The following is a 26279-nucleotide window of genomic DNA, read 5'->3' as shown; positions in this document are numbered from 1 at the left end:
AAACAGGAGTTCTCAATTCAAACATCACCAAAGACTACGTAAGTGTGTCTTTAGGTGTTAAAACATACAGTGCTTGCCATCTATGCTTTACAGAAGGGATATGAGGAAAAAAACAACCCATCAACACTACAAAGGACCCTTGTTTCTAAATGGTTTTTTTTTACTATTTATACTTTATGTCGATATTTCCCCAAGTGACCTTACTTCTAATGCTTCTCTCAGTGGGTGATGTTTTCAAATGCTGATGGACCCTTGGTGCTGATGTACTAAAGATAATTTGGATAGTTGGTGAAGTGGGTAAATGGCTGCAAACATCTGTACTTTAGCATTAGTTCTGCTTCTGTCTCCTGCAACATATCCAAATTGGTTACTTACAGGTCTGATCTCTCTCTTCACCCCCCCCCCCCCCCCCGCCCTTTTAATGAGCTATGCACCATTTGTCAGTTTTCATGTGAAATGTACCAAAAGCAATGGGGAGTAGAATGAAAAATGTGCAAATACCAAAGTTAGCTAAAATTAAAATCTTCCCCAGGGTACCAAAAGAGCCAGGTTCTTTATCATGTGCTTGACAGATCCACACCCCAGAGACGTTTTCAAGTGGGGTGGGAAGAGGCAAACCAAATTAGTAATCGCTTTAACTTATTTTGGCTATGGTTACAGGTAGGTAGCCGTGTTGGTCTGGGTCGAAGTAAAATAAAAAAATTCCTTCAGTAGCACCTTAAAGACCAACTAAGTTTTTATTTTGGTATGAGCTTTCGTGTGCATGCACACTTCTTCTGAATATGGTATCTGAAGAAGTGTGCATGCACACGAAAGCTCATACCAAAATAAAAACTTAGTTGGTCTTTAAGGTGCTACTGAAGGAATTTTTTTATTTTATTTTGGCTATGTGAATGAGTGGTATTGACTCACAGCCAATCAAGCCCAAATCAGGGAGGTTCCTTCTGGCAAAAAAACTGTGTCACTACTGTATTTACATCTTCATAGGCTGTACAATTCCCTCTGAAGCAGTGTTTTTGCTACCTTGGACAGCTCCATCCACAACAGCTTCTGCATTCCCTGTTGTTGTTTAGTCGTTTAGTCGTGTCCGACTCTTCGTGACCCCATAGCACACCAGGCACTCCTGTCTTGCACTGCCTCCCGCAGTTTGGTCAAACTCATGTTCGTAGCTTCGAGAACACTGTCCAACCATCTTGTCCTCTGTCGTCCCCTTCTCCTAGTGCCCTCAATCTTTCCCAACATCAGGGTCTTTTCCAGGGAGACTTCTCTTCTCATGAGGTGGCCAAAGTATTGGAGCCTCAGCTTCACGATCTGTCCTTCCAGTGAGCACTCAGGGCTGATTTCCTTCAGAATGGAGAGGTTTGATCTTCTTGCAGTCCATGGGACTCTCAAGAGTCTCCTCCAGCACCATAATTCAAAAGCATCAATTCTTCGGCGATCAGCCTTCTTTATGCATTCCCTAGAAAGAATATATAATCAAAATAGCTCCTGTTTGGAATAACATAGAAGGCAGCACCTGCCTCTTGTTTCCAGCACCATCTGATCTTTGGGCATTTAGTGCACTTGACTGTTTGTATCATCCTTGTCAAACTCAGTTTCCCAAAGAGAAATGGCACCGATATAAAGTGAGTAACATCAAGGGAATAGTGTTTCCAGCTACACCCCTGCCCCAACTTTCCCTAATAAGAAGCTGCTGCAATAGAGGACTGTGAACATGGAAGGAAGAGGGCTCCTAGTACTAAGGCAAAACTGTGAAGTGCCCTTGTTATCTTTGCTATTGCATGCTGCATGTTGTTTAAGTAATCTTGCTATATTTATAGTTTTGAAATGCATGATTTATTTTGTATGTTATTATGAAATTTCTTTTGTATTGTTTGTTTGAAATGCATCCCTGTTTCTTTGTTGTAAGCTTCTTTGAGCGCATTTGGGGGGGGGGTGGATAAATGGCCTACAAATTGAATGGATGAATGAAGTTGGAAAGCATCAAAATAATAGTCCATTGATCATCTCCAACCAAATGGTTGCTGTAGCAGAAACCAGCACAATGGTTCCTAGTCACAGGGGAACTTCCCTCCTCACCTCCTCCCACATATCCCCCTTCCCCAAATCTGCTTGGAAGAGTTAGGAGAACCCCCAAAACAGCATGCAGGGGGTGGGGAGATAGTTCCATTGGACAAGCAGAAATGTTTGCGCTGATAGAACAATCTCCTTAGTGCTACATTGAATATAAGCCCATGGATCAATCTGTAATATTTCAATATAATAAGTGCTGCTCCATCATATCCTATCACATACCACCAGTTCTGGAGTGTGCTGGAGGAAAGGGATGGTTCTCAGTTTTGAAGAATTATTTAATATCCATGTCACAATTCTCAGCATGAAAAGTATTGAAATCACTGCCAGTAGATAGGGTAATGCAGGGGCCCCAAACTAGGGGCCGGATGCGGCCCAATCGCCTTCTAAATCCGGCCCGCGGACAGCCCTGGAATCAGCATGTTTTTTCATGAGTAGAATGTGTCCTTTTATTTAAAATGCATCTCTGGGTTATTTGTGGGGCCTGCCTGGTGTTTTTACATGAGTAGAATGTGTCCTTTTATTTAAAATGCATCTCTGGGTTATTTGTGGGGCATAGGAATTCGTTCATTTTTTCCCCTTCAAAATATAGTCCGGCCCACCACAAGGTCTGGAGGATAGTGGACCGGCCCCCTGCTGAAAAAGTTTGCTGACCCCTGGGGTAGTTTTTTAATGCCCCCCCCGCACACTTTCCCCCCTTGTGATACAAATAAGGCATAGCAGTTTTAAACAAGTCATTCCTAAGCTAAAGAGTTGTGCCTCTTTACAGAAACTATTGTCTTAACAATTTGTGTCCCACAAGTACAAAGTGCCGATAAGCTTCTGTGAACGAACTGCCCAACTCTTTGAGGCTCGAATGATGTATTTAATTCATAGTGGGGGTTAGAAAATTTTGCTATTCCTGATTTAGTATTCTTATCAGATTCCTTGATCAGTCAACACAGCTCTGAACCATGAACCATGGTTTGTGGTTCATTAATGTGCTTGTTCTAAACTCATTGCTGAAAACTCTCTTTTGTGAACTAGTAGCTGGTGTGCATAGTGACAGTAATCAAGAAGGGAAAAAAACACACACCATGTGATTTATATCTTTCAGACTATAATTGGAAAAGCAGCAAAGAGACTTCAGGGTTTAAGCATGTCATCCGGTACGTGAAGATGGGGTTCCCCTTGGAAAGTAGAACATCCATCATACCTCAAACTCAACTGTGCATTGTCTTCATTATATGCTTCATTTGAAAGCTGGTAAAAACACCACATCAGTTACCTGGAGACATACTGTATATGACATTCGGTCAAGACCAACAGAGGTGCATATTCCAACATTCACAATGTCACTTTTGAAACTTCTTCCTTCTCTTCCCTTAAAAACAGCTCGAACAAAAACTTGATTTAAAGGGAAAGCACCAGACATTCTGAGACACTTATTATCTCTTTGTAAGTTACCTCAATTCCATGGCGTTTCTGCTTTGCCTGAACATACAGCAGTCATGGCCCGATGCTTTACAATTATGGGAACTTAAGTTCCATTCAAATGCTGAGTGATCAGAGTAATTATGCCTATTGCGTGTGTCTCACCATTGTGTCATGTGTGGATTTGGCTGACTCTCATGATTGTGCCTCAAAGCTTATAATTATTCATTATCATCCTTTTCGGCATGTTCTTCACCTCCCCTCCCTGCTTGCACTCCCCCCACCCCAGCCTATAGAGATGTGCTGCAATACACATTTTTGTCCCATTTATGCTTTCTGTGAAGAAACGAAGATTTTTTTCCCCATTCTGTCATGGCATTCATAAATGTTCTGCATATCAATGCATGAGGGTAGCACATTCTCTGATATTATGTGGCGTTCTATTAGTGTTATTTGCAATCATTCACAATCACTTGGAACTTCAGAAAGGACACTTGCCAGTCACTTTTAAACTCCTCTCTGTTCAACCCTAATTAATATAGGTGGAGAAGAGGACTGAGGTCGAAATAGGGTTTCTCAAACAATGCTCCATGCACCAGGATTCATTCAGATGGTCAGTGGCACATCTATAAAAATCCAATAAAAAACCATGCAGCATCTAGCACAGTACCTTACAATTGCTACATTAGGCAGAAGAATCATTAAGTGGTCCACCAAGATCTCCAACAGTTTTCAAATGCTCAGGGGATAGAGAAGGTTTGGGAACCATTGTTATAATAAATGTGAGCCTTCATTGGCCTTCACTTGCAGGTAGCAAGAGTTCATTGAAATCATGCAATGAATCTTCTTCAACTAAACATCACCGGGGAGATGCACTTCCACAGAATTCACAAGGTCTTCATAACACATAGTTTTAAGCCTGAATATATGCAGAATAAGTAGGGGGAGAAGTTACACGGGCACATTTCTGGCTACAGGGCTGCGTGTTTGTAGAGCTGCCAATATTTCCTGAATATAATGTGATTTAATTTATATAATCTGTAGAACTAATTTTTTATTTTTTTCCTAGAAAATCGATGAAAGGCAGCCAATGCCACCTTGAGGTTTCCTTTGACATTGCAGCCTACAATGGCAACCAGTGGTGCCAAATCAAATGGGTCCCATTTATCAAATGCGGAACTTTCTCTGAAGGAGTAAGGGCAGTCATTCAAACTTCAGCCAGCTTCTAATATTTAGACAGAACATGCCATTTTCATGCTGAGCTAGCCTGTAAATGAGTGACAACCCATTCAGAAGGTGTATGGAATGCTTGTCAAAACATGGAAGGAATTAGTAGGAAATAAGTAGAAAAATCAGCCCTTAAGCCTTTCAAAGATAGGCTCCATTTTCAGCAGCATTTGAGTATGTCTGCCCTAAATTAGAAGTGAATATTTTTTTTAAAAGGGAAAAAAATATTAAAATCATTCCAGCTTGGAGCTTACTTGAATCTCTTTAGAAGAAATGAAATGAAAAGAAGACCATTAAGTCTGAATTTAGTTGGAATATTTTCCCATCAGCCACCAGCTGCATCAGCAACTGTAGCAAATGGGACAACCAAGAAGGGGACTCACCTGGTTTAGTATGTGTAGTGAGTGCGCCACACCACTATTTTGACGAATGAAAAACATAAAAATAAACATATTGTGAGGGACAGGGGATATCGCGAAGTCCCTCCCCTCCTGAGTTCAAGCCCATCCCCGAGCACAGGGGAAAGCAGAGAGAGTTCCGATTCCAGTGGGGAAGCAGGAAGTCGTGTCCGAGGCTCAGGCAAGGTAGCGGAGCCAGGGTCCCAGGTGGGACAGGAAGGGGCGAATAAGGGGGGGAGACCCATCCCCCCAACTCCGGAATTACGCAGAAAGAGGAGGGGAAAGAGGATGGGTCTGCCAAAGCTTTTGTGTTGGAGAAAGACGCGCCAAAAGCCATTCGGAGGTTCTGAACCCGACTGAACACATAGCTCCGTGTATATAGCAATGACTTCAGCACTGTAAATACGCAGCACCAATAAAAGAATAAAATGCAGAGCTGTGTAGAGTCGTTACTCTGAAGTAGCCCGCTCCGGCCACTGTGACAGCAACCTCCGAATCTTTTTTTGGGCTACTTTGGAGTTGCCGGGATGAGTGCGTCAGAGGCGGAGAAATGGCGGCAGATCGCGGAGAAAGCCCAACAGGACCTGCAGCAACTGGCGCTGCAGGCACAGGGGGAATTAAAGGCAGCTAAAGAAGAAACCAAGAAGGTCCAGGAGGACCGGCTACAACTTGCGGAACAGGTGAGAGCGCTTCAGGAAAAAGAGCAGCAATTAAGGGCGGTGGCGGTAGAGCTCCAAAACAAGCTGGATGCCGAGAAAAACAAGGCGGGAGGGGCCCCCCAACTCCAAGTGCTGCCAGGAAGGAGAGCGGGGACCCTAGTAAGCAAGTTCAATGGAGACCCGAGGGAATATCATGGCTTTGAGACTGAGATCGTGTATGCTCTTGAGCTGCACCATGATGAGTTCCCTGATGATGAGCACAGGGTAGCGTTTATTGTGGAACACCTTACAGGGGCAGCCAGGGAGTGGCTAAGACCGTTAATCGCGACAAAAAATCCTTGCATGAAGAATGTCAAACTATTTCTAGAGGCTTTAAAAACTATGTATGCGTCCGATAGTCATATGGACCAGACCAAGGAGGAACTGCATAATTTAAGGCCAATTATGGGCGCGACCTCAGATCTTTCCCGGAGAGGGAGGGGGAGGAGGAGGAGGAGGGTCCACGGGCAGAGGATTGGGCAGAGGAACTAGAGACGGTGCACCAACAGCTCAGAGAGCACTTGGAGAGGGCCAAGGAAGCGTACAAGAAGGGGGCAGATCGCCACAGGCGACAAGGGGAGGTCATCAAGGTGGGGGACAAGGTTTGGTTGTCCTCGGAGGGCCTTCCCATTAGAGGGAGGTGCAAAAAGCTGGCGCCCAGACGGCTGGGCCCCTTCACGGTCACGCAACAGGTCAATCCGGTGGCCTTCAGATTGGCACTACCAGAGGACATGAGGGTGCATCCAGTGTTTCATAGATCGCTGCTGTCGCCGTACAGGGCAAGCAGCAGGCTCCGAGACAGCGACCAAACCCCCGAGGGAGGGGGGGAGAGGGAAGGCAGGGAGCAACTCAATGAGGCCACGGCCATCCTGGATTCACGGAGAGGGGTGGGGGGCCTGGAGTACCTCATGGCATGGGAGGACGCCCCGCCATCCCAAAATGAGTGGGTCCCAGCCTCTCAGATACAGGAGGAATTCTTGGTGGAAGAATTTCACGCCCTCTTTCCCCACAGACCCAAGCCCTGGCACATGGAAAGGGAGGGGGAGGGGGAGAGGGAGGAAGTACTGGAGAGCAGTTCACCATGGGGATGGGAAGCGGAGTTTGAGGAACCAGAGGAAGAAGTATGGGCGTCGCCGAGATCCACTCAGTCAGAGGAAGAAGCAGACTGGCAGCACATTTTTACCCCCACCAGCTCTGACGCCACGGACTTTTTGGGATTCCAGTCCTCCCAGGCGGAAGGGGGGGGCTCGCAAGACTGGGGGGAGGTGTTCACACCAACAGGCTCGGAAAGTACTGAGTTCTTAGGCTTCCAGTCGTCACCGACACCCGGGGGGGGACCTGGGGAGGGGAGAAGGGGAGCTTGGAAGGGGGGTGGATGTGAGGGACAGGGGATATCGCGAAGTCCCTCCCCTCCTGAGTTCAAGCCCATCCCCGAGCACAGGGGAAAGCAGAGAGAGTTCCGATTCCAGTGGGGAAGCAGGAAGTCGTGTCCGAGGCTCAGGCAAGGTAGCGGAGCCAGGGTCTCAGGTGGAACAGGAAGGGGCAAATAAGGGGGGGAGACCCATCCCCCCAACTCCGGAATTGCGCAGAAAGAGGAGAGGAAAGAGGATGGGTCTACCGAGGCTTTTGTGTTGGAGAAAGACGCGCCAAAAGCCATTCGGAGGTTCTGAACCCGACTGAACACATAGCTCCGTGTATATAGCAATGACTTCAGCACTGTAAATACACAGCACCAATAAAAGAATAAAATGCAGAGCTGTGTAGAGTCGTTACTCTGAAGTAGCCCGCTCCGGCCACTGTGACACATATGTTTTGTGTGTGTGTGTATGTGTGCTCAAGAGGGCAGCTGCAACCTGAAGCTACAAATCTCCCAGCCCAAGCACACTACCCTGCCCCTCTGAGCATCTTCCAAATGTCCAATGGATACCTGTGCATTGGAGAGACTTGAGGAGGGTGGGGGAAAGAGGGAGATTAGTCACTGGTGGCCCAGTTGGCTGGCTGGCTGGCTACTGAATGAACAACAGCAACAACTTTTTGTTTTCCTGGATCCAGACTAGAGCCATTACTGCTGCAGTGTAGGATTTTATTGCAGGCTGAAGAAACTGAGCGGGATAGCAACCATGACTGTCTGACTGTCACCGATATGTGTACAGAGACTGTGATATGGGGAGATGGACAGAGGTGCCACCAATATTTCTGTTGCTCGTTTCCTTAATGATAGGAAAATGGCTGACATTTAAATTCAGCCACATTCAGGTATTAGTCTTGAGGTGAGATATGGCCAGTCAGGTTTTTTGGCCACAAACTAACAGAGTGTTAACAATTCTTAAGTCCATTGAAATCAATGGGGTTATCCAAACATAATGTATTCCCTTATGTTCTTGAATTAACAAGTTACTTGAACTTAGCAGTAAAATGTTACAAACAACTGGTGCTACTAATAGCATTATTAGTCTGTGTTGCAGTTGTTAATTTAGATATCCTTTTCACAATACTCTTTGCCTTTATTTTCCTCTCTTGGTATTCCTGCTTTCCTGCTACACATTTCTTCATAACTGTTCTGTGCAAGTCAGACCATTTCCAGAACTACCATAACTCTACCCACCTACCTAGTTCACAGAAACACCATCCACATTGCTAAGGGAAGGAGCATATCTTTCAAATATTTTACTAATCATCATCTCAAAAATTGAGTTGTTCACTGAAGGAAATCCTAGTGGAAGAAACAATCAAATTTCCACCTTAATGCCATCCCTGACTTAGGCTGCAAGTTAGTCTAAGGCAGAGCCAGGATCCTATAACCTGAGCTCCCCACCCACATCATGGGGTCATTTTTACAAGTTGATACAAGGAACACCCACCTGTCAATTACCTGATGTCACTTGATATCCTCCTTCCAATGAAAGAATCTGGAGCGCACACTGTGCACTCCGGATTCTTTCCTTTCTTCCTTTGCAAACACAGCTTGAGTTAAAGTTGGGGATGTGAAGGGAAAATGTTTCATTGCAGCCACAGCTTGTATTCAAGCCACAGCTAAAAGGGTGGCAGAAAAAGGCAAAAAAGGGAAAAAGAAAAGAAAAGAAAAACCACTCCTAGGGAGCATCCTTAGTATGTGGTCCTGGTTCTTCTTCATTTTAGCCATGGCTTGAAGTTTCCCTTGCTGGATATCATATGAAAAGGGGGCATAGTTTGCCTAACAAGGACAGGTGGGCTAATCTCTGAGAAAAACCAGGCCTTATTAGGCATGTGGACTGAAGGTTTCCCACCACTGGTCTTAAAAGCTGAACCATGGGCAGCAATCTCAGGTCAGATAGGAGCTGGACAAAGAGCCATTGGCAAAGCAAGTAGTCAGGACTGAAGAGCAGGACAGAAAGTCAGGACGAAAGAATATAGAAAGATACCATGCCTCAGGAACTACTTGTTGTTCAACCAGGGATTAACTTGTATAGAAAGCCTGTCTAGGAGAAGCCAGTAATTAGCTAGGTTGGGTAGGGTCAGCCAAGTGTCTGAGGATACTTAGCTATCTAAGCCAAGAATGGAGAACCTGCGGCCAGATGTTGCCGGGCTACAACTTCCACTGAGTTTGATGACTGGTCATTCTGGTTGGAATAGTCTAACACTATCTGGAGGGCCACAGCTTCCCTAGCCCTGATTTAGGCAGATGCTGTAGCATGCAGTTCAGTAACTTACCATAAGATACAGCTACAAACAAACCCAGCTTGAGCATTGGCTGTTCCCGAGTGTTAGAAATATGAACATTTTCAGCACTGTTTATCCATAATTATATAGGAGCTACCATCACGGTTGATTACCACTATATTCTAGAATTGCAGATCTAGTTACGACTTTATTTGCAGTATGCTGGGCCTCTTTGGAATATACTCAGGATGTATATTCCTAGTTATAAATAAAACACACACACACTTTTGGGTACATATATGACATTTTCTAGGGACCCAGGTGGCGCTGTGGGTTAAACCACAGAGTCTAGGGCTTGCTGATCAGAAGGTCGGTGGTTGGAATCCCTGCAATGGGGTGAGCTCCCGTTGCTCGGTCCCAGCTCCTGCCTACCTAGCAGTTCGAAAGCACATGAAAGTGTGAGTAGATAAATAGGTACCGCTCCGGCAGGAAGGTAAACGGTGTTTCCGTGCGCTGCTCTGGTTCACCAAAAGCAGCTTTGTCATGCTGGCCACATGACCCGGAAGCTGTCTGCAGACAAACGCCGGCTCCCTCGGCCTATAGAGCGAGATGAGCGCCGCAACCCCTGAGTTGGACACGACTGGACCTGATGGTCAGGGGCGCCTTTACCTTTTTATGACATTTTCTAATATTATTGTAATGTACAGTTCTTGCATGTGTGTAGAATTCTACACCTATGCAATAGCTTTGACAAGAAAGCTTTTTTTCTGCAACAATGCATGTTTTCCCCCATGGGACTAATTATTGTCAAAAAGCCAGTTGGGGCATTTTTCACAAATACCTTCTGAGTTGTGGTTTTCCTCTACTGCAATATATTAGAATAGTACAGCAGCAATATGATTACACTCTTTAAATATAGTACAGCTCAGCTCTGCTGTGTCACAAATAACACAGCAGAGAAGTAAGTTATTTGTATTAAGAGATAACTAGCTACAAAACTAATGATTACAAATTGGCTATTATTAAATTTAGATTGGAAATTTCTAATCCAGTTGTGAAATAGACTCCTAAATTAGTTGTGAGTGCAGGGAACCAAAATATAGATATAGTTTTTTAATGATAGGACAAGATTAGATGTGATACCTTTCACATAAATAACAATTGTAAACATTTTTTCTCTCTTTCACAAACAAACAAACAGCAGAAACAGAGGGTCCAGTATAAATTGGGATCCTGCTGGGGCATAGGAAGGCTTTAATCCTTTGTGCCTCAATGATTAATCAAGATCGGGTCCTCTGTACTGGCAATGGGATAAAATATTCCATTGGCATGAATGGGAGTTTTCCTTGCAATGCAAAGAGCAGATATGGGGTGGTGGTGGGAGAGATTCCATTTCAAGGCTGTGGTGGGGGCAAAATATTAAAGCTCCCTTCTCCCTATGTCAAAGCCCTGGTTAAGACTGAGACCTCTACACCTGCTAATTCCTGGGATATTGAATTTCCTCCTTCATCTTCTGTGAGATATCACAGAGAAGGTCAGAACAAACTGTGAACCATCAAGCCAAATGAAGCCACAAAACATGTATGACGGTCCACTGGTGACCTTATAAAATTCCTCTTTCTCACTTGCCTGCTACTGTTATTAAGAGCCTGACAGCCGACAGAAGACCGGGCTGGCGAGCTGCATCACAGATTCTGCAGGCCTGACAAAGTAAACAGAAGATGGTCTGCAGAGGGCAAATGAAGACTTACTGTGCATTAGCAGTGAATCTACAGAGAGTATAAATACCCTTCTGCTTCCACCATAGCTGCCAAGTCTCCCGTATTCCCCGGGAAATCCCCATTTTTCCAGCTGTTCCTAGCTGAAAAAAAATGGATTTTTTTTGTTTTCCCCCGGTTTATTCTGGCGCGGCGGCCATTTTGGAACTGGGCGGAGCATGCTCAGAAGCGACTTTTGATGCTGCTCTGCCCAGTTCCAAAATGGCTGCAGTGCGACTTCTGGCGTGACGGCCATTTTGGAACTGGGCAAAGCAGCATCAAAAGTCACTTCTGAGCATGCTCCGCCCAGTTCCAAAATGGCGACAGCGCTACTTCTGGTCTGCTACTTCCGGCCTGGTCCCCTATTTCTCTGACAGCAACTTAGCAGGTATGGCTTCCACCCTGTTCCAAACTAATCAATGCACCTATTGATGGCTTCTGAGCACTAAGGAGGACTGGGATCAGCCAGAATCACACTGGTAAATGGAGAGAGAGAGAGATTCCCGACTCTCAGCCATTTGTGTATCCGGACTTATTCAGAAACATGGAAATGTAATATGTAGACATGTTGAGAGAGACATTTCCTAAGGACAAAAAATGAATCATAGGTGGGGTTGGAGAGGTTTGTATGGCAGCTACTCTGAGTCCTCCAGCTGGGAAGTCACCCTTGCAACTGTAGCTATGGGCCCCATTGGTTATCCTGGTCACCTGATCCAGCTACGCTAACAAGCTACGGTAGCTCTTTCTGGCTTTATCATGGTGGTACTGTGGAACAGTAAGGCTAAGATCAGCCATATCCTCTACCCATAAATTGTGCCAGTCTGTGCCTTGCAGCCATATTCCTTGATTCAAGCCCAAGACAGATGGGATTTCCTATGAATTTGTTCCACAATAACAGTACCTTAGGAGTGCCACAGTAGATGGGTTTGGGTTGCTACAATTGCTGTCTGAATCTACTTTTCACCCATGGTAGATTGGTAGGGGCCAGTGCACTTTCCCTCTCAAGAGCTCAGTCTTCTGCATTCATGTGAATAGCTCTGGAGATACCGGGATTTGTATCCCAGTCCCTCCTTGGCAAAGGAGGAAAGGATGATCCACCAGGGAACACTGCAACAGCACACCCTACGTCTCAGTGACAGCACATCTCAGCCATGCAATGTATCGTTTTAAAAGTAAGACAGATAAATTCCTAGCATTCCTTCTCCCCAACAAACCAGTTGACGTTGTTTTAAATAAAACTCTAATTCAGCATAGATGATCAATGAAAATACTCAGAGATTCAGGGAAGCAAGATGATACTAGGCAGTTAGCATCTGTAATTCCCTAGGCTGGGATGCATTTATCAGGAAACCTTGAAGCCATGTGAATGTCAAAATGAAACTTTTCTTTTCCTCCAATGAATAAGATGATTAAAACAGAAAGCATTAGTGTTGAATTCACATACAATATTTTGAACTATGCTTTAAGTAATATTTCCCAGCGGAACATCAGTATTCTGAGTTGCATTAGGACAAAAAGACAGCAAATATTACAATGTGGAGATTTCAAATAGCCCAAGCAAAAGCTCACTGAGCTACATGGCCAGTTATTGGTGCCTGAAAGAATAAACATTTAATACAGCTTATTCCATCCTGATCTGTTCCATACTATTTTGTATGGATATATATATATATATATATATATATATATATATATATATATATATATGTTAATGCACCAAAGTCTATATTCAAAGGTGCAGGTTTTCTTCGGTGAAAGATACACTTCAGCAAGGCTTATAGCAAACCATGCAGCATGAAAAAAGTTGTTGTATTGAAGAAAGATCTAAGCAGCTGACAAAAGGATTCTGGTTTTGGGGAACTTCCTCAGATAACACCTCAAAAGTGTTTTATTTAAGGCTCTAAAAGCAGTTTTCACAAGTGGCCAGACTTCAGTACAGTCATACCTCGATTTAAGTACGCCTCGGTTTGAGTATTTTCAGTTTAAGTATTCCGTGGACCTGTCTGAAACGGATTAATCCACTTTCCATTACTTTCAATGGGAAAGTTCGCTTCAGGTTAAGTACACTTCAGGTTAAGTACAGACTTCTGGAACCAATTGTGTTTTTAAACTGAGGTACCACTGTAGTGTTTATCTCTCCAAAGAAGTTACTTGATTCCAAGAGGAAACCTTCTTACATTGAAGAAAGGTAGATTTTCTACGTATGGAAAACACATGTTGTGATCATGAGGAGAAAGTGCCATTTCGACAACGTTATCTCTCTAAGGTATTACTGTATACAGAGTTTGTATATTAACCTGAAACTGCTTAGCTAATAATAGACTCCTTCTAGGCTTCATCCTACATTATGAGTTAATTGTATGTGGAGATAGATGATGTCATGAGGAGGGGCTAGGGATTTCTGCTCTATAAGACCACAGCATGAGAAGATACAGTCACAAGTGTGGTGGGCTTCCCTTAAAGACTATCAAGGTAAGATAATTACCTTGCCCAGGTAGATCAGTACGGGATCAGCCACTAGCCAGCCTTTGAAGTCATCAGCTAGCAACCAGGACAGTGGAAAAGTTTCTATGAGATGCAAAATTGTATATAAGGCCTGGTAGTGCCTCTGTTTAGATGGAAATCCCAAAATCAGCAATAGACTGAAGGAGTGGGAGCACGTGCTGCTTTTCTGAAGTCTCTGTTTTCAAATACTTTGCATTAGCAACTAGGCCCTGTTAAAGTATCAACTTGGTGTTTCTTTTATTGGCTACCTGAATCCTTGTCACTTGGTAAGACAAAAACAAATGCAACTGATGAAAGAGAATAAACATGAACATGGGCTGCAGGCAAAAATACACACTTCCATACAACATACACCATGGGCCAAGCTTGTCATTGTAGCTACAGCAACCAGATTTGGCTGCCAGGTAAAACTAGATGCCATGTGTTGTCCTGTTTCCCAGCTGAAGTAAATTATGTTGCTCTTCTGCCATGAGTGACTGTAGGCCAACAGCTGGGTTCATGCAACTTAGGAGATAATAATACGTCACTGAACACATTGTGATCTGCCCTGTGACCTACTGGTGAATGATGGGTAGTAGTAGTAGTAGTAGTAGCAGTAGCAGCAGCAGCAGCAGCACTAGCACTAAATTTCTTTTCTTCCTTCCTATTTTTTTAAAAAAAGAATTTGCAATAGACTGCAGTCAGACCACTATCAACTCTGTTGCCACAGTGCTGTGATATAAACTGTACTGTTGCCCGCGTTTCACAGAATCAGAGAGTTGGAAGGCCTGGAAGCCATCTGTTCAACCTCCTGCCCCCAAAAGCAGGACCATCCATCCACCTTCACATTTCAGGCTATACTATGCCAAATGTGGCAGGGAGATGGTTGTGGCATCAATAACTCCAGATGACTTGCACATTTGCTTCTTTCTAGCACTGGAGGGGGTGGGTCGCGAATAGGTTACGGCAAAGAGAATGAGACGCAATGTCATTATCACTGTGGGAAATTAGCTCTGAATATCTATGACTCTGAAATCTTGGCTAGTCCCAGAATGTTGTTGTTTAGTCGTGTCCGACTCTTCGTGACCCCATGGACAATAGCACGCCAGGCACTCCTGTCTTCCACTGCCTCCCGCAGTTTGGTCAAACTCATGTTTGTAGCTTCGAGAACACTGTCCAACCATCTGTCCAACCATCGTCCCCTTCTCCCAGTGCCCTCAATCTTTCCCAACATCAGGGTCTTTTCCAGGGAGTCTTCTCTTCTCATGAGGTGGCCAAAGTATTGGAGCCTCAGCTTCACGATCTGTCCTTCCAGTGAGCACTCAGGGCTGATCTCAGGACCCCTTCATGGATCAATGCCTTGTCGTGGCGAATGGGCTTGAATAACTCAGAGAAGCTATGAGCTATGCCATGCAGGGCCACCCAAGATGGACAGGTCATAGTGGAGAGTTTTGACTAAACGTGATCCACCTGGAGAAGGAACTGGCAAGCCACTCCAGTATCCCTGCCAAGAAAACTCCATGGACAAATACAACAGGCATATAAAAGTCCCAGAATAGTGCTGTACAACACAATATTTTACTAATTTTATTTATTTATTTATTTATTTATTTAGTTAGTTAGTTAGTTAGTTAGTTCTATTGATATCCTGCCTTCCATAAGGATCCCAAGATAGCAATAGTGTTAAAACAACCAGCAATAAAGTGCAATAGATAAGCATTTAACAAAACTGATACTCAGCTGAGAGAACGGATACAGAACAGTAGGGTCAAGTCTCATCCATTGCATCAGTCACTAACCTCTTTTAAATGCCTGGGTAAACTGTTCGGTCTCAGTCTATCACAGAATGTGGAAAGAGCTGCAACATTGCCCTCTTCAAAACTGAAGTGAATCAAAAGGGGAACAAGAGGGAGAACACAGAGGTAAAATAAAGGAAGAAAGGCTCCATAAATAACTAGATGGGGCAGGAATTTGTTTGACATGGTTTCCCAGCAGATCAACCTGATACTCCGTAACTTGCTTGCAGATCAGAAGACAGCTTCTAGGCAACTTATGTGTTTCACTGGATTTTGTGATGCATCTTTGGTGTGCAAAAAGTATGCACATAAAAAATATTTTACATAAAAGATGTGTCGTTTATGGATGAGTGCATTGAAAAGCACTGGAAAGTGCATTTTTTACATTAAATATGCATGTTTTAATTAATGTGTACAAAATGGCATTTAAAGAGATTTTAAGTGTAGTTAAAACACGCACACACATAAATAGGACAGAACAAACCTAGAATTGAGCCCCAAGACTCCAGCAGGATGGAATTAGCTACTCGTCCCATCTCTAAAGAACAGTTACCATTAGAAACTGGTTGTCTATTCTCCGTTTTGCAGAAACACTGAAGGTTTCTGCTAAATATGTTTTTGCCTTTTTCTAACTGTCCTTGTGGTTTAATATAATGTTGCAATCCTCAGAGCTTTCACCTTTGTTTTCACCTGACAATTGCTCTTTTCCAAGGGTCACAAAGGCAGCAGTCTGTAAAGTCTGTTTCAGATTTTCCTGCACAGTTGTACTAATCTGGGTATGTTTTCTAGGGAACTGATGTCTTCTTTTTTCAATTAGAATTCTGTGAATGATTCTTCATGATGTGGAAAGTCTTCATCTCTTGGAGGAATCAGATTCAGTTAACCTAAAGTGACCTAAATTTTGTACACAATAGAAATAATTTGTTTTCTTTACCTCTGCCTTTTAACACAGTCATGCTTAGATGATCTTTTCCGGTAACCTTGCTAAAAACTTTAAAAGGGGGATTTGGGTAAAACATTATAGCAACAGAAAAGCTCACTGAATTGTCAATGAAAAGAAATTAATTGCCACATCCCACTACGACACAGAGGTCATGCTCTCCTCTTTTGTTCATCCTGTACTTTGCCAAAATACATGTGAAGTAAGTAATCTCAGCAAAGGTACAATTTATGTGACCGTCATTTGTCACTGAACAGCTGTATTTCAACCCATTTCTTGCCACTGCTCTTATAAGAAATAATTTTGACCTAGCAAATCCAAATGCATAAAATAGCGTCAATGAAAGGAAACATATGCTAATAAAATCTGCTGACCAAACTCCCATCTGAAGATGCAATTCTAAACATACCTGGAGGGAAATTTGCATTTATTGTTGTTTATGTCTTGTGCAAAATTATTCTGATAATAATGAACAGCTGTAATGAACAGCTAGTACTTCAATTTAACATCCAAGCTTTGTGGACATTCTGTTATCGATGCGTATATTGTACTGTAATATGAAAAGTATGTGTTAAAGAGGTGCGATCTATAAACTGTTAAATCTTCCAGACTTGATGTTCTGACTTCAGATGAAACTGCACATTTCACAGTCAAAATCTTCACATGGCTACGTAGAAGTCAGCTCCACTTAGTTCAATAGGATTTACTTCCAGGTAAGTGTTATAGGAATGCAGCCAAAGATGCATGCATGACTGGATAATTTGCCTGTAAAAGGTGGTGTGTGCATTGGCTCGTTAACATATATATTGTCCACCTGGTTCTGTGCATGCGCAATGTATAAAATTGGCATATATATGGATGAAACATAGGAAGCTGACTAGCAGTCATTCTCCAGTGTCAGAAAAGGCAGCCTAGCCAACAACTTACGTTTCAATGGTGCCATTATAGGGGGGGGGGGACACTAATTATGAATACAAACAGCAATTAAAACATATCATAACTACCAGTATAAGCATGAACCGCATCACCATTGACACATAACCGTTGGGTGATTTGTGATAGATTGGTGAAAGCTTCTAATTGCCAATAGTTTTACAGCAAAAAGGCTTTGCCCTTCCCACTTAAATAAAAATAAAAATTAGACCATGCTTCCTCAAACTCAGTTCTCCAGATGTTATGAGACTACAATGACCACTAGTCCTGCTAGCTAGGGATCATGGGAGTTGTAGGCCAAAAACATCTGGAGGGCCGAGTTTGAGGAAGCCTGAATTAGACTGTTATAATCCTTGCTCTATTCACATGTAGAGTATATATATGTTCTATGCAGTGTATGGCTGATCATGGAAAGTATGCAGGTGAGTCTGCCACTTCATTCACTATTTTGCACCTCTCTCCATCTCCCAGCACCACTATTTTGTACCTGTCTGCCCCTGAGCCACCATTTTGCACCTGGCTCTACTGTAGTCGGTGGCCCTTCAGACCTAGCAATATATATATGTTTAAAAATGGATCCCACAATCCTGTCTTCTCATGCCTCTTTTAAAGGCTGGGATTGGAAACCAGATCTCTGCCATATGAACATCATTTTGTTCCTCTCTCTTTTTTTGGAAATAATTTTTAATAGATTTTTGCAAATTCATTCGCACAAATAGCATTATCACAAATATTAAACTTTATACAAGATTCTTCTGAATCTCAAAACTTCCCTCCTACCCTCCATGAGTTCTTTAACTAACTTTTTTAACTGCGTATTATAAATCTTTCTAATTTATCATCCTCCATTGTATCCAAAGTCTATGTATCATTGCAGAAGTTATTTAAAGCCTGCCAAAGAGTTCAAGTGTTTACAGTGCGCTGCAGTCTAAACCACCGAGCCTCTTGGGCTTGCTGATTAGAAGGTCGGCAGTTCAAATCCCCGCGATGGGGTGAGCTCCCATTGCTCGGTCCCAGCTCCTGCCAACCTAGCAGTTCGAAAGCACGTCAGTGCAAGTACTGTAGATAAATAGGTGGCGAGAAGGTAAATGGTGTGCCCATGTGCTGCTCTGGTTTCACCAGAAGCGGCTTAGTCATGCTGGCCACATGACCCAGAAAAACTGTCTGTGGACAAACGCCGGCTCCCTCGGCCTGTAAAGCGAGATAAGCGCCAGAACCCCAGATTCGTCTGCGACTGGACTTAACTGTCAGGGGTCCTTTAGCTTTACCTTTTTCCTTGATGAAGTTTTGATCCTCCTGATTTCTGCTTTTCCCGGTTAATCTTGCCATCTCTGCATAGTCCTGTAATTTCATCTGTTATCTTTCCATCTCTGGGCCAGGAGCATCCTCGCAGCTGTTGTAGCGTACATAAACAGTCTTTTCAGTTCCTTCGGTATCTCAGCACCTACAATTCAGAACAAAAAGGGTTCTGGATTGACGTCATTTTGTTCCAAAGCAGAATAAATAGGAAAGACGTAAGTGTATTAGAAGTCATTAATTGGTTTCACTTAAGAGGACTTTTCTTTACTACCTGGTTTTACAGCTTTTTGTTGGTGTTAGAATGTCTACAGGCAAACAGTATAAATGGGATCTTCGTTTGCTACTGTGAATCTATCTTACTTCCCCTACAAAAGAAATATATGTTGTGCTTCTCTACCGCCTGCCTACATACAGCACCTACTGAAGTGTATTTTTAAAATGCAAACTACCCTTAATGAGATACTTCTTTTAAATAAATGATAGTGAATGGATGTTCCTCTGCTATATAATCACATCTGCATCTGGCATCATTGAGGGAAGGTTGTCACTCAGAGAAAGCAATACTTCACACATGCTAGCTGTAATAAGTAAAAGTAAACTCAGAAGGCTGAACCAATGGAAATTAGTTAATAATGTATCTAAATAAGTTATTCACCAAAGATTGACAAGGAAAAAGTATTCTAATACATTTCTTTTAGGCATACATATATAAAAAAAATGTCAATTAACTTCAATGGATGAGTGATGGGGCAATCTGGAGTAATTTTGAAATTCTATCTCAGTTTTTAAAGTTCAAGCTGTCACATTTGTACACTGTATGTACACACACACACACACACACACACACACACACACACACACATATATATATATATATATTGTAAATTGCTTCAAGATATCTCATAGGAAGCATAGATAGACAGATAGATAAATAGATGGATGGATGGATGGATAGACAGACAGACGATAGATAGATAGATAGATAGATAGATAGATAGATAGATAGATAGATAGATGATAGATAGATATCATGGCAGAAGGGACATCAAGGAAGTTAAAGTAGTGGGTTTGTGAGTGCAGTATCAGTATCTTCACAGATACAGTCACAACAAGTGCCAAGACCTTAACAAAAGTAAGTAAAAAGCTAAAAAAGTACTTTTTAAAGTTAAAATGAGAAGTCTGTGGGGAAAGGTAAGGCACAGGGCAAGATAGATAACCCTAGACAGTTTCTTTGGCACATATTTGCCGCATGGTTAGTGAATAACATAGCATGAAATCATCTACAGCTGGTCTCGTTCTGAGGTGACCTAAGCCTGACTTTGAATGTGTGAAACTTGGCAAAGTATTTACTTCCAATACATATGAAACTTTATTCCAATACATATGAAACTCTTTCTTTATTCACACTTCCTTTCAAAGTATTTCAGTGTTAATTGTGCCGGTTATGCAAAGCATACCTTCATCCATGTGAACTTATTCCTTTCTTAATATCATTTTCTTATTGTTTACTTCCTAAAAAGGTAAAGGATCCTTGGCAGTTAAGTCCAATCGCAGATGACTCTGGGGTTGTGGCGCTCATCTCGCTTTACAGGCCGAGGGAACCAGCATTTGTCCACAGACAGCTTTTCTGGGTTATGTGGCCAGCATGACTAAGCAGCTTCTGTTGCAACGGAACACTGAAACCAGAGCAGCGCACATTCGGTTTGATTGATATATATATGTGTATAATTTGAAATAATGAATGTGATATAATTGGTTTTAATTGGAAAATTAATAAAAATATATTTTTTTAAAAAAAAAGAAACCAGAGCAGCGCATGGAAACGCCATTTACCTTCCTGCCAGAGCGGTACCTATTTATCTACTTGCACTTTCATGTGCTTTTGAACTGCTAGGATGGCAAGAACAGGGACCACAGTGCCACCCACGTCACCTGTTTACTCCCTAGTCACCCTTTAAATCTAAGCCATTAGGAGAGTGAATCCTTGAGACATGTCATTTTTCCCAGTGGTTGCCTAGTTTCCTTCCCCGGAGAAATCTTGCTAAGCCCCTTCTCTTTGTACATGTCTTCCCCAGCAATATATATATATTTTAAAAAGAGCCCCCACCCCTGAAAAAAGTGCCATGGCACCACAAACCTACATGCATTTTTCTATGGTTATTTGCAAAAGCCAAAAGCAAAACATTACGTGTACAGATATGATCTAAGAGCTGACAGACACCATTTTCAGTCAACTCTTGTTATAAAGTATTTATTGACATTGAAAGGTGAAAGAAACACTATGCTGAGTAATGCACTACTGTCAAACAAGGTGGCTTTTATTTTATTTTATTGCATAAAAAAACATCTAGCATTTATCCTTGTCACAGAGGTCTTCCTCTCTGTCCTTGCTGTTCATTGATGTCCTGCTAAGTAAGACTGGTGGCAGGAATAATAATAGCTTCATAGATAAAACTTGAAAATACCCCCTTGTACTTAGAAGTGACTTGCCCATTTATATGAGAGGAAGAGAATATTACCCTCTAACCCAGAGGTTGGCAAACCTCCGGCCCATGGGCTGGATCCGGCCCACAGAGGCTGTTTATCCGGCCCACGAGCTGCCCGGTCACCAAGCTGCCTACTCGGCAAGTCCTCCCCCGTGCTGCGCTAAACCGGCACAGCGCAGGGACTCGCCAAATAGTGCCAGAAACTGCGTCTGTGCATGCCCAGACGCCGAAAATCACTTCCGCACAGGCACAATTTTTGGCGTCTGGGCAAGCGCAGAAGCGATTTCTGGCTTCCGGGCATGCACAGAAGTGATTTCTGGCACCCCGGACATGGGCAGCGCGGCACCGGAAATCGCTTTGCCTTCTGCGCATGTCCAGCCCATGGATGGAAAATGTTGCCGATGCTTGCTCTAACCAGCCCTATAATTTCTAGAGCACTATGTATACATTGTTTTCTGGGGTGGGGGGCCTGTCTGTGGGCCCTCCAGGTGTTGTTGGACTACAGCTTCCATCAATCTTGACCATCAGCCATGCTTACTTGGGAAGTGATGGGAGTTGGAATCCAACCAAATCTGGTGGGTCAGAGGTTCCCCATCCCTGTTCTATGTGACCTTAGCCCCATGGTCCATGCATTGCAGAAAAAGAAGAAGAGGTGAATCAACTCTATTTCCACAGGTTCCCCTCAGATTTTAAACCCTATATTATTAGAGTTCTCTATCCTCCTGCCTCATATAACCAACATGCTTAAGTCTAACTAGTCTTAATCCCTTCATGCATTAGAGTAAACTGTCCTACAAGGCTTAGCAAGGTCATTCCCCTTAGAGTACCTAAGTTGCTCTATATTGTATACCGGTTGCTTGTTTTAGTATTTTATTTAAAACTCATAAACTGCCATACAAACACAATAAAGAAAGTTAGCATAGCTGTACCTGCTCCCCAAGCCCTGGTAGCAGAATAAAAAGTGAATGTAAGGGGAAGTTCTGATAGATTAGATTATATCAGGATAGGAGCTTCCTACATGACACTTGACCTTTTAGCATGAAATTGGAAATATCAAAAACAGAATATGGGAAAAGATTGTAAAAAAAAAAAGGGAAAGGGAAAAAGAAGTTGTTCCATATTGTAATATTGCCAGTTTCCCTGCATAAATTTTCCCACAATGTATCTATTTATTTGGAAGACTTATACCCCATATGCATTAGCATTTCTTAGGGTGCTTCCAACAATTTAAAACAAAACAACTCCAGAAAAGAAACACAACAGTGCTATAAATAGAAACTGGCCCGGCAGATAAAACTTTCTAAAATGAGGGCCAACCACAGTTAACAAAATACAATTTTTGTCAATTAAATAAATCTGCTCCTTTCAAGACAAATGCTTGCCAGAATAGTAAAGTGTAACCAGTAAGCCAAAAATTGGGGTGACCATGTCATCCTCAAACACAGGCAGGCAAGTAAAAGGATTGAAACAGGCTGTTTACAGGCACCAGCACATGACTTGTAGGAATCACTTGAGATGCATTGAAACCAGGAGCTGAAAATGTTCTGTAACCTTGCTTGCACAATGGGAATGATGACCAGTTAATACATTAAAACTGGATGAGAAGATGGTATTAATTTTCTTGCTTCAATATGTCAGCCTTTAATTCTATCAGTGATTCTTGTGTATCTATGTACATCCTTTCAGGTAAAATAGACTCAATAGACACAACATAAAAATTCATACATATTCGTCAATCCAGTTGATCTGATCTGCTGAGACCACCTGGAAGGCCAGGGAGCCCAAATGGTTGCGAATACCTCACCACCAAGTCTACAGAATAAATGTACAATCCTATCATGAGAATATCCCATTAAGCTCAAGTGGGGCTTACTCTCAGGTAAGTGTGCATAGCACTACAACTTAAATAATTCCATTTAAGATTTTTACAATAGTAGGATGAACCTTTCAAATTAAAAACACGGAATTAAGAGATCAGGATGTTTTCCTGCAAATGTTTTCAGCCGCCCTGAGCCCGGTTTTTGACTGGGGAGGGCGGGGTATAAATAAAAATTTATTATTATTATTATTATTATTATTATTATTATTATTATTATTACAAATTCAACTTTTTGTTTTCTGGTACTGATATCCTAAAATAAATGGAAAGTGGCATAGAATCCTCTGGGGAAAGGAAACCACCGCAGAAGGCCTTGCAGCATGTATGCTTTAAATGGTAGGTAAGTATTTTTTCAAAGGATTGACAACTGGATACGAGTCAAAGCACTAAAAGCTGAAATAAATGGTCATTTTTCATCACTGTCAAAGGTTAACGGGGGCCAGCTTGAGGTCTTCATAGTATAAGCAGTGGAGTTAAATATATTTATTATTGATCCAGAAGAAAAGCTAGCAAATCTGCTGAGAATCCAAAGTTATTTATAAGAGTCAAACCCAGAAAGGATGGTCTGCTCTTATATTCAAAAAACATTAGGCCAAGTACAACCACCAGCTGAATGTAGAGCTTAAACAAATATTTGAAAGCATTCACTTTTCCAGTTTCATCATTTACGTTTTTGAGCAATTTTAAGGTAAAATTTTATTCCTAATGTGAAGTATAAATTTGAGATATGGTGATATATTTCAGCATGTTTCAGATATGGAACCTCATAAATGGTAATCTATCATATACTAACAACCATTACACATTATCCGTCAAAGTGTTGTAAGGAATTTTTAAAAAACACACACAAAAAGAAAAGAAAACCCCCTACTATCAATGGCAAGCATTTCTCCTTTGATAAATGTCAGCTGGGAAAGATCTGAGGTAAATAGGTGGGTCTAGGGAGTATTGCAGTGATACAGACCCAGGTCTACTTGGCAGGACAGGTTCTGCAATGTTTCTTTCCCATCAAGATTCTAGGATTGGTAGTCCTAGTCCCCTGGGGGGGAATATCTCAGCTGGGGTCTGGGTGTGCCCACAACTAACACTGCCTCCATTTTCTCCTCTGCTCCAAGTGCGGAGTGGGTGGCAGTAGTGGTTTGCACGATCAACACAAGTAGGGCTCTTCTCAATCCAATTCTACCCGTATCCCTATAACTGAGGGCAAACCATAGAATATGCCCCAGAATGCTCTGCAACACAGAAGTATTTTCTTTGACGTGATGTGCCATTGCATATCAGCTATTAATACAGCCGTATCTAAACAACACTGCATGTCAACTACTGGGAAGTGCCAACGCTCAGCTAACAAATAATGAAATTGAGTATCACTGGGTGTCAAAGGTATATGAGATATTCAAACAGGTTCAAAGTACCAGAGAATATTAAAGATGAAAACCCATACAGGAGAATTTTTTTAGAACAAATTTATTTCAGCTCTTGCTATAATGAAACAAGACTGTACAGCTTCTCTCTCTCTCTCTCTCTCTCTCTCTCTCTCTCTCACACACACACACACACACACACACACACACACACACACACCATTCTTTGGGACTGATTTTCTCAAAACTTTGACTGCGGTACATGTTTCAGTAACAGATTATACTGTCCAACTAATACATAGTGTTCACAAATGGAAGAACAGTGATCATTCCCACTTCAAAAGCTCATTCAAAGCAAGGAATCTGGCTATCATTGTGGAGAGCTCAATGGCTAAAGTGGGAAGAAGCAGATTGGATGGATATACAATAGAGACTATGGGATGTGATAAAGAAGATACTTTTTAATATACAGAATGTATGATAGCTTCTTCAGTATTAGGAGTGAAATGTGCAGAACTGTTTCTAAATAGTTACAGATTTAAAACATATGACTAAGAAATTGAATTTTATTTATGGCATTTTAGCCATAATCCAGTGCACCAAAACCTATATGAAATCTATTGGGCTTAAGTTCTCCCTCCCTTTTGCCATTCATCTCAGTACATTAGCTTCCTTGAGTCATTATTAATAACCCATAATTCACACAACTGGAGACATTATTTTACATTATACTCTGCATCGTGTTGCTACTGTTTGGATGTTAACTGACAGCTGCCTATTAAAATATTAAATGTGGTTAAGTGCATTAGGGTTTGTAAATGTCACTGAGTTGATATTTAATGTCTGAATGCCAGAGCACTTACCTGGATGCCCATTGTGCTATTTTGCTGGCTTAACCTTTAGCACACAACCCATAAATTACTCCGGCATAACTTCATTGTTGATTAGCCCATTTAGGTTATATCTATCCGAGAAATTCAGGGAGTATTTGTGGGATGTCAGAATTGACTAATAGTCCTCAGTCTCTGTCTAGTTCAATTCTATTGAGATTTTATTTCACATGAAGAAAAAGCTTAAACATTTAAACATGCAACTTGCTTTCAGTACTAACCTATGCAATACCTAACCTAACCCTAAAAGGCCGGTTCACACAATGCATTCTTCATCCACACAAGCAGTCCTGTCATTTCCAGACTATGCACCTGGAGTAGGGAAACAAGAGTTTTCGGTTGTGGGCTGGACTACATGATTTAGAGAGTGGATTTCAGCAAAACTAGCTTTTCTTATCTCTATGTGCACATGAAAATTCCTGTGCACATGTGGCTGGGGGAACCCGGCCAGATGGGCGGGGTATAAATAATAAATTATTATTATTATTATTATTATTATTATTTAAAGAAACAAGAACATAAATATGCAGACCTCTTTCAGCCAAAGGAGCCACAGAAGCCAGTACAAACATTCACAACTTCTAACAGGAAAGAAAGGAATTAAACTGCTTTAAGCTAAGATTCCTGCATTGCAGGGGTTGGACTAGATGATCGTCTGGGTCCCTTCCAACTCTACAATTCTATGAATCTATGATTCTAAAAGATGAAACAACATTACATATATAACTGGCTAGCCCATGACAACATGTGCACCATTTTTCACTATCTCTACCCACCGCTCTGTGGAGGAACAAAAAAGTTGAAGGGAATACATTTTAAGGCAGAACTAGGACTGTGACTTCTGCTAACCTTGTAAGAACTGTCAGAATTGTACATCAAACATGTTTCTCCACTGAACACTGGGGAACATCACTGTGGGTGTGGGATCATTCAATCTAGCCACCCATTTTTATGGGACCCAATGTTATGCAGATTCAACCAGATCTTTGCATCATTTCATACC

The sequence above is a fragment of the Zootoca vivipara genome, chromosome 9, assembly GCF_963506605.1.
Source record: "Zootoca vivipara chromosome 9, rZooViv1.1, whole genome shotgun sequence".
NCBI lineage: Eukaryota > Metazoa > Chordata > Lepidosauria > Squamata > Lacertidae > Zootoca > Zootoca vivipara.
This window is presented reverse-complemented; position numbering follows the sequence as displayed.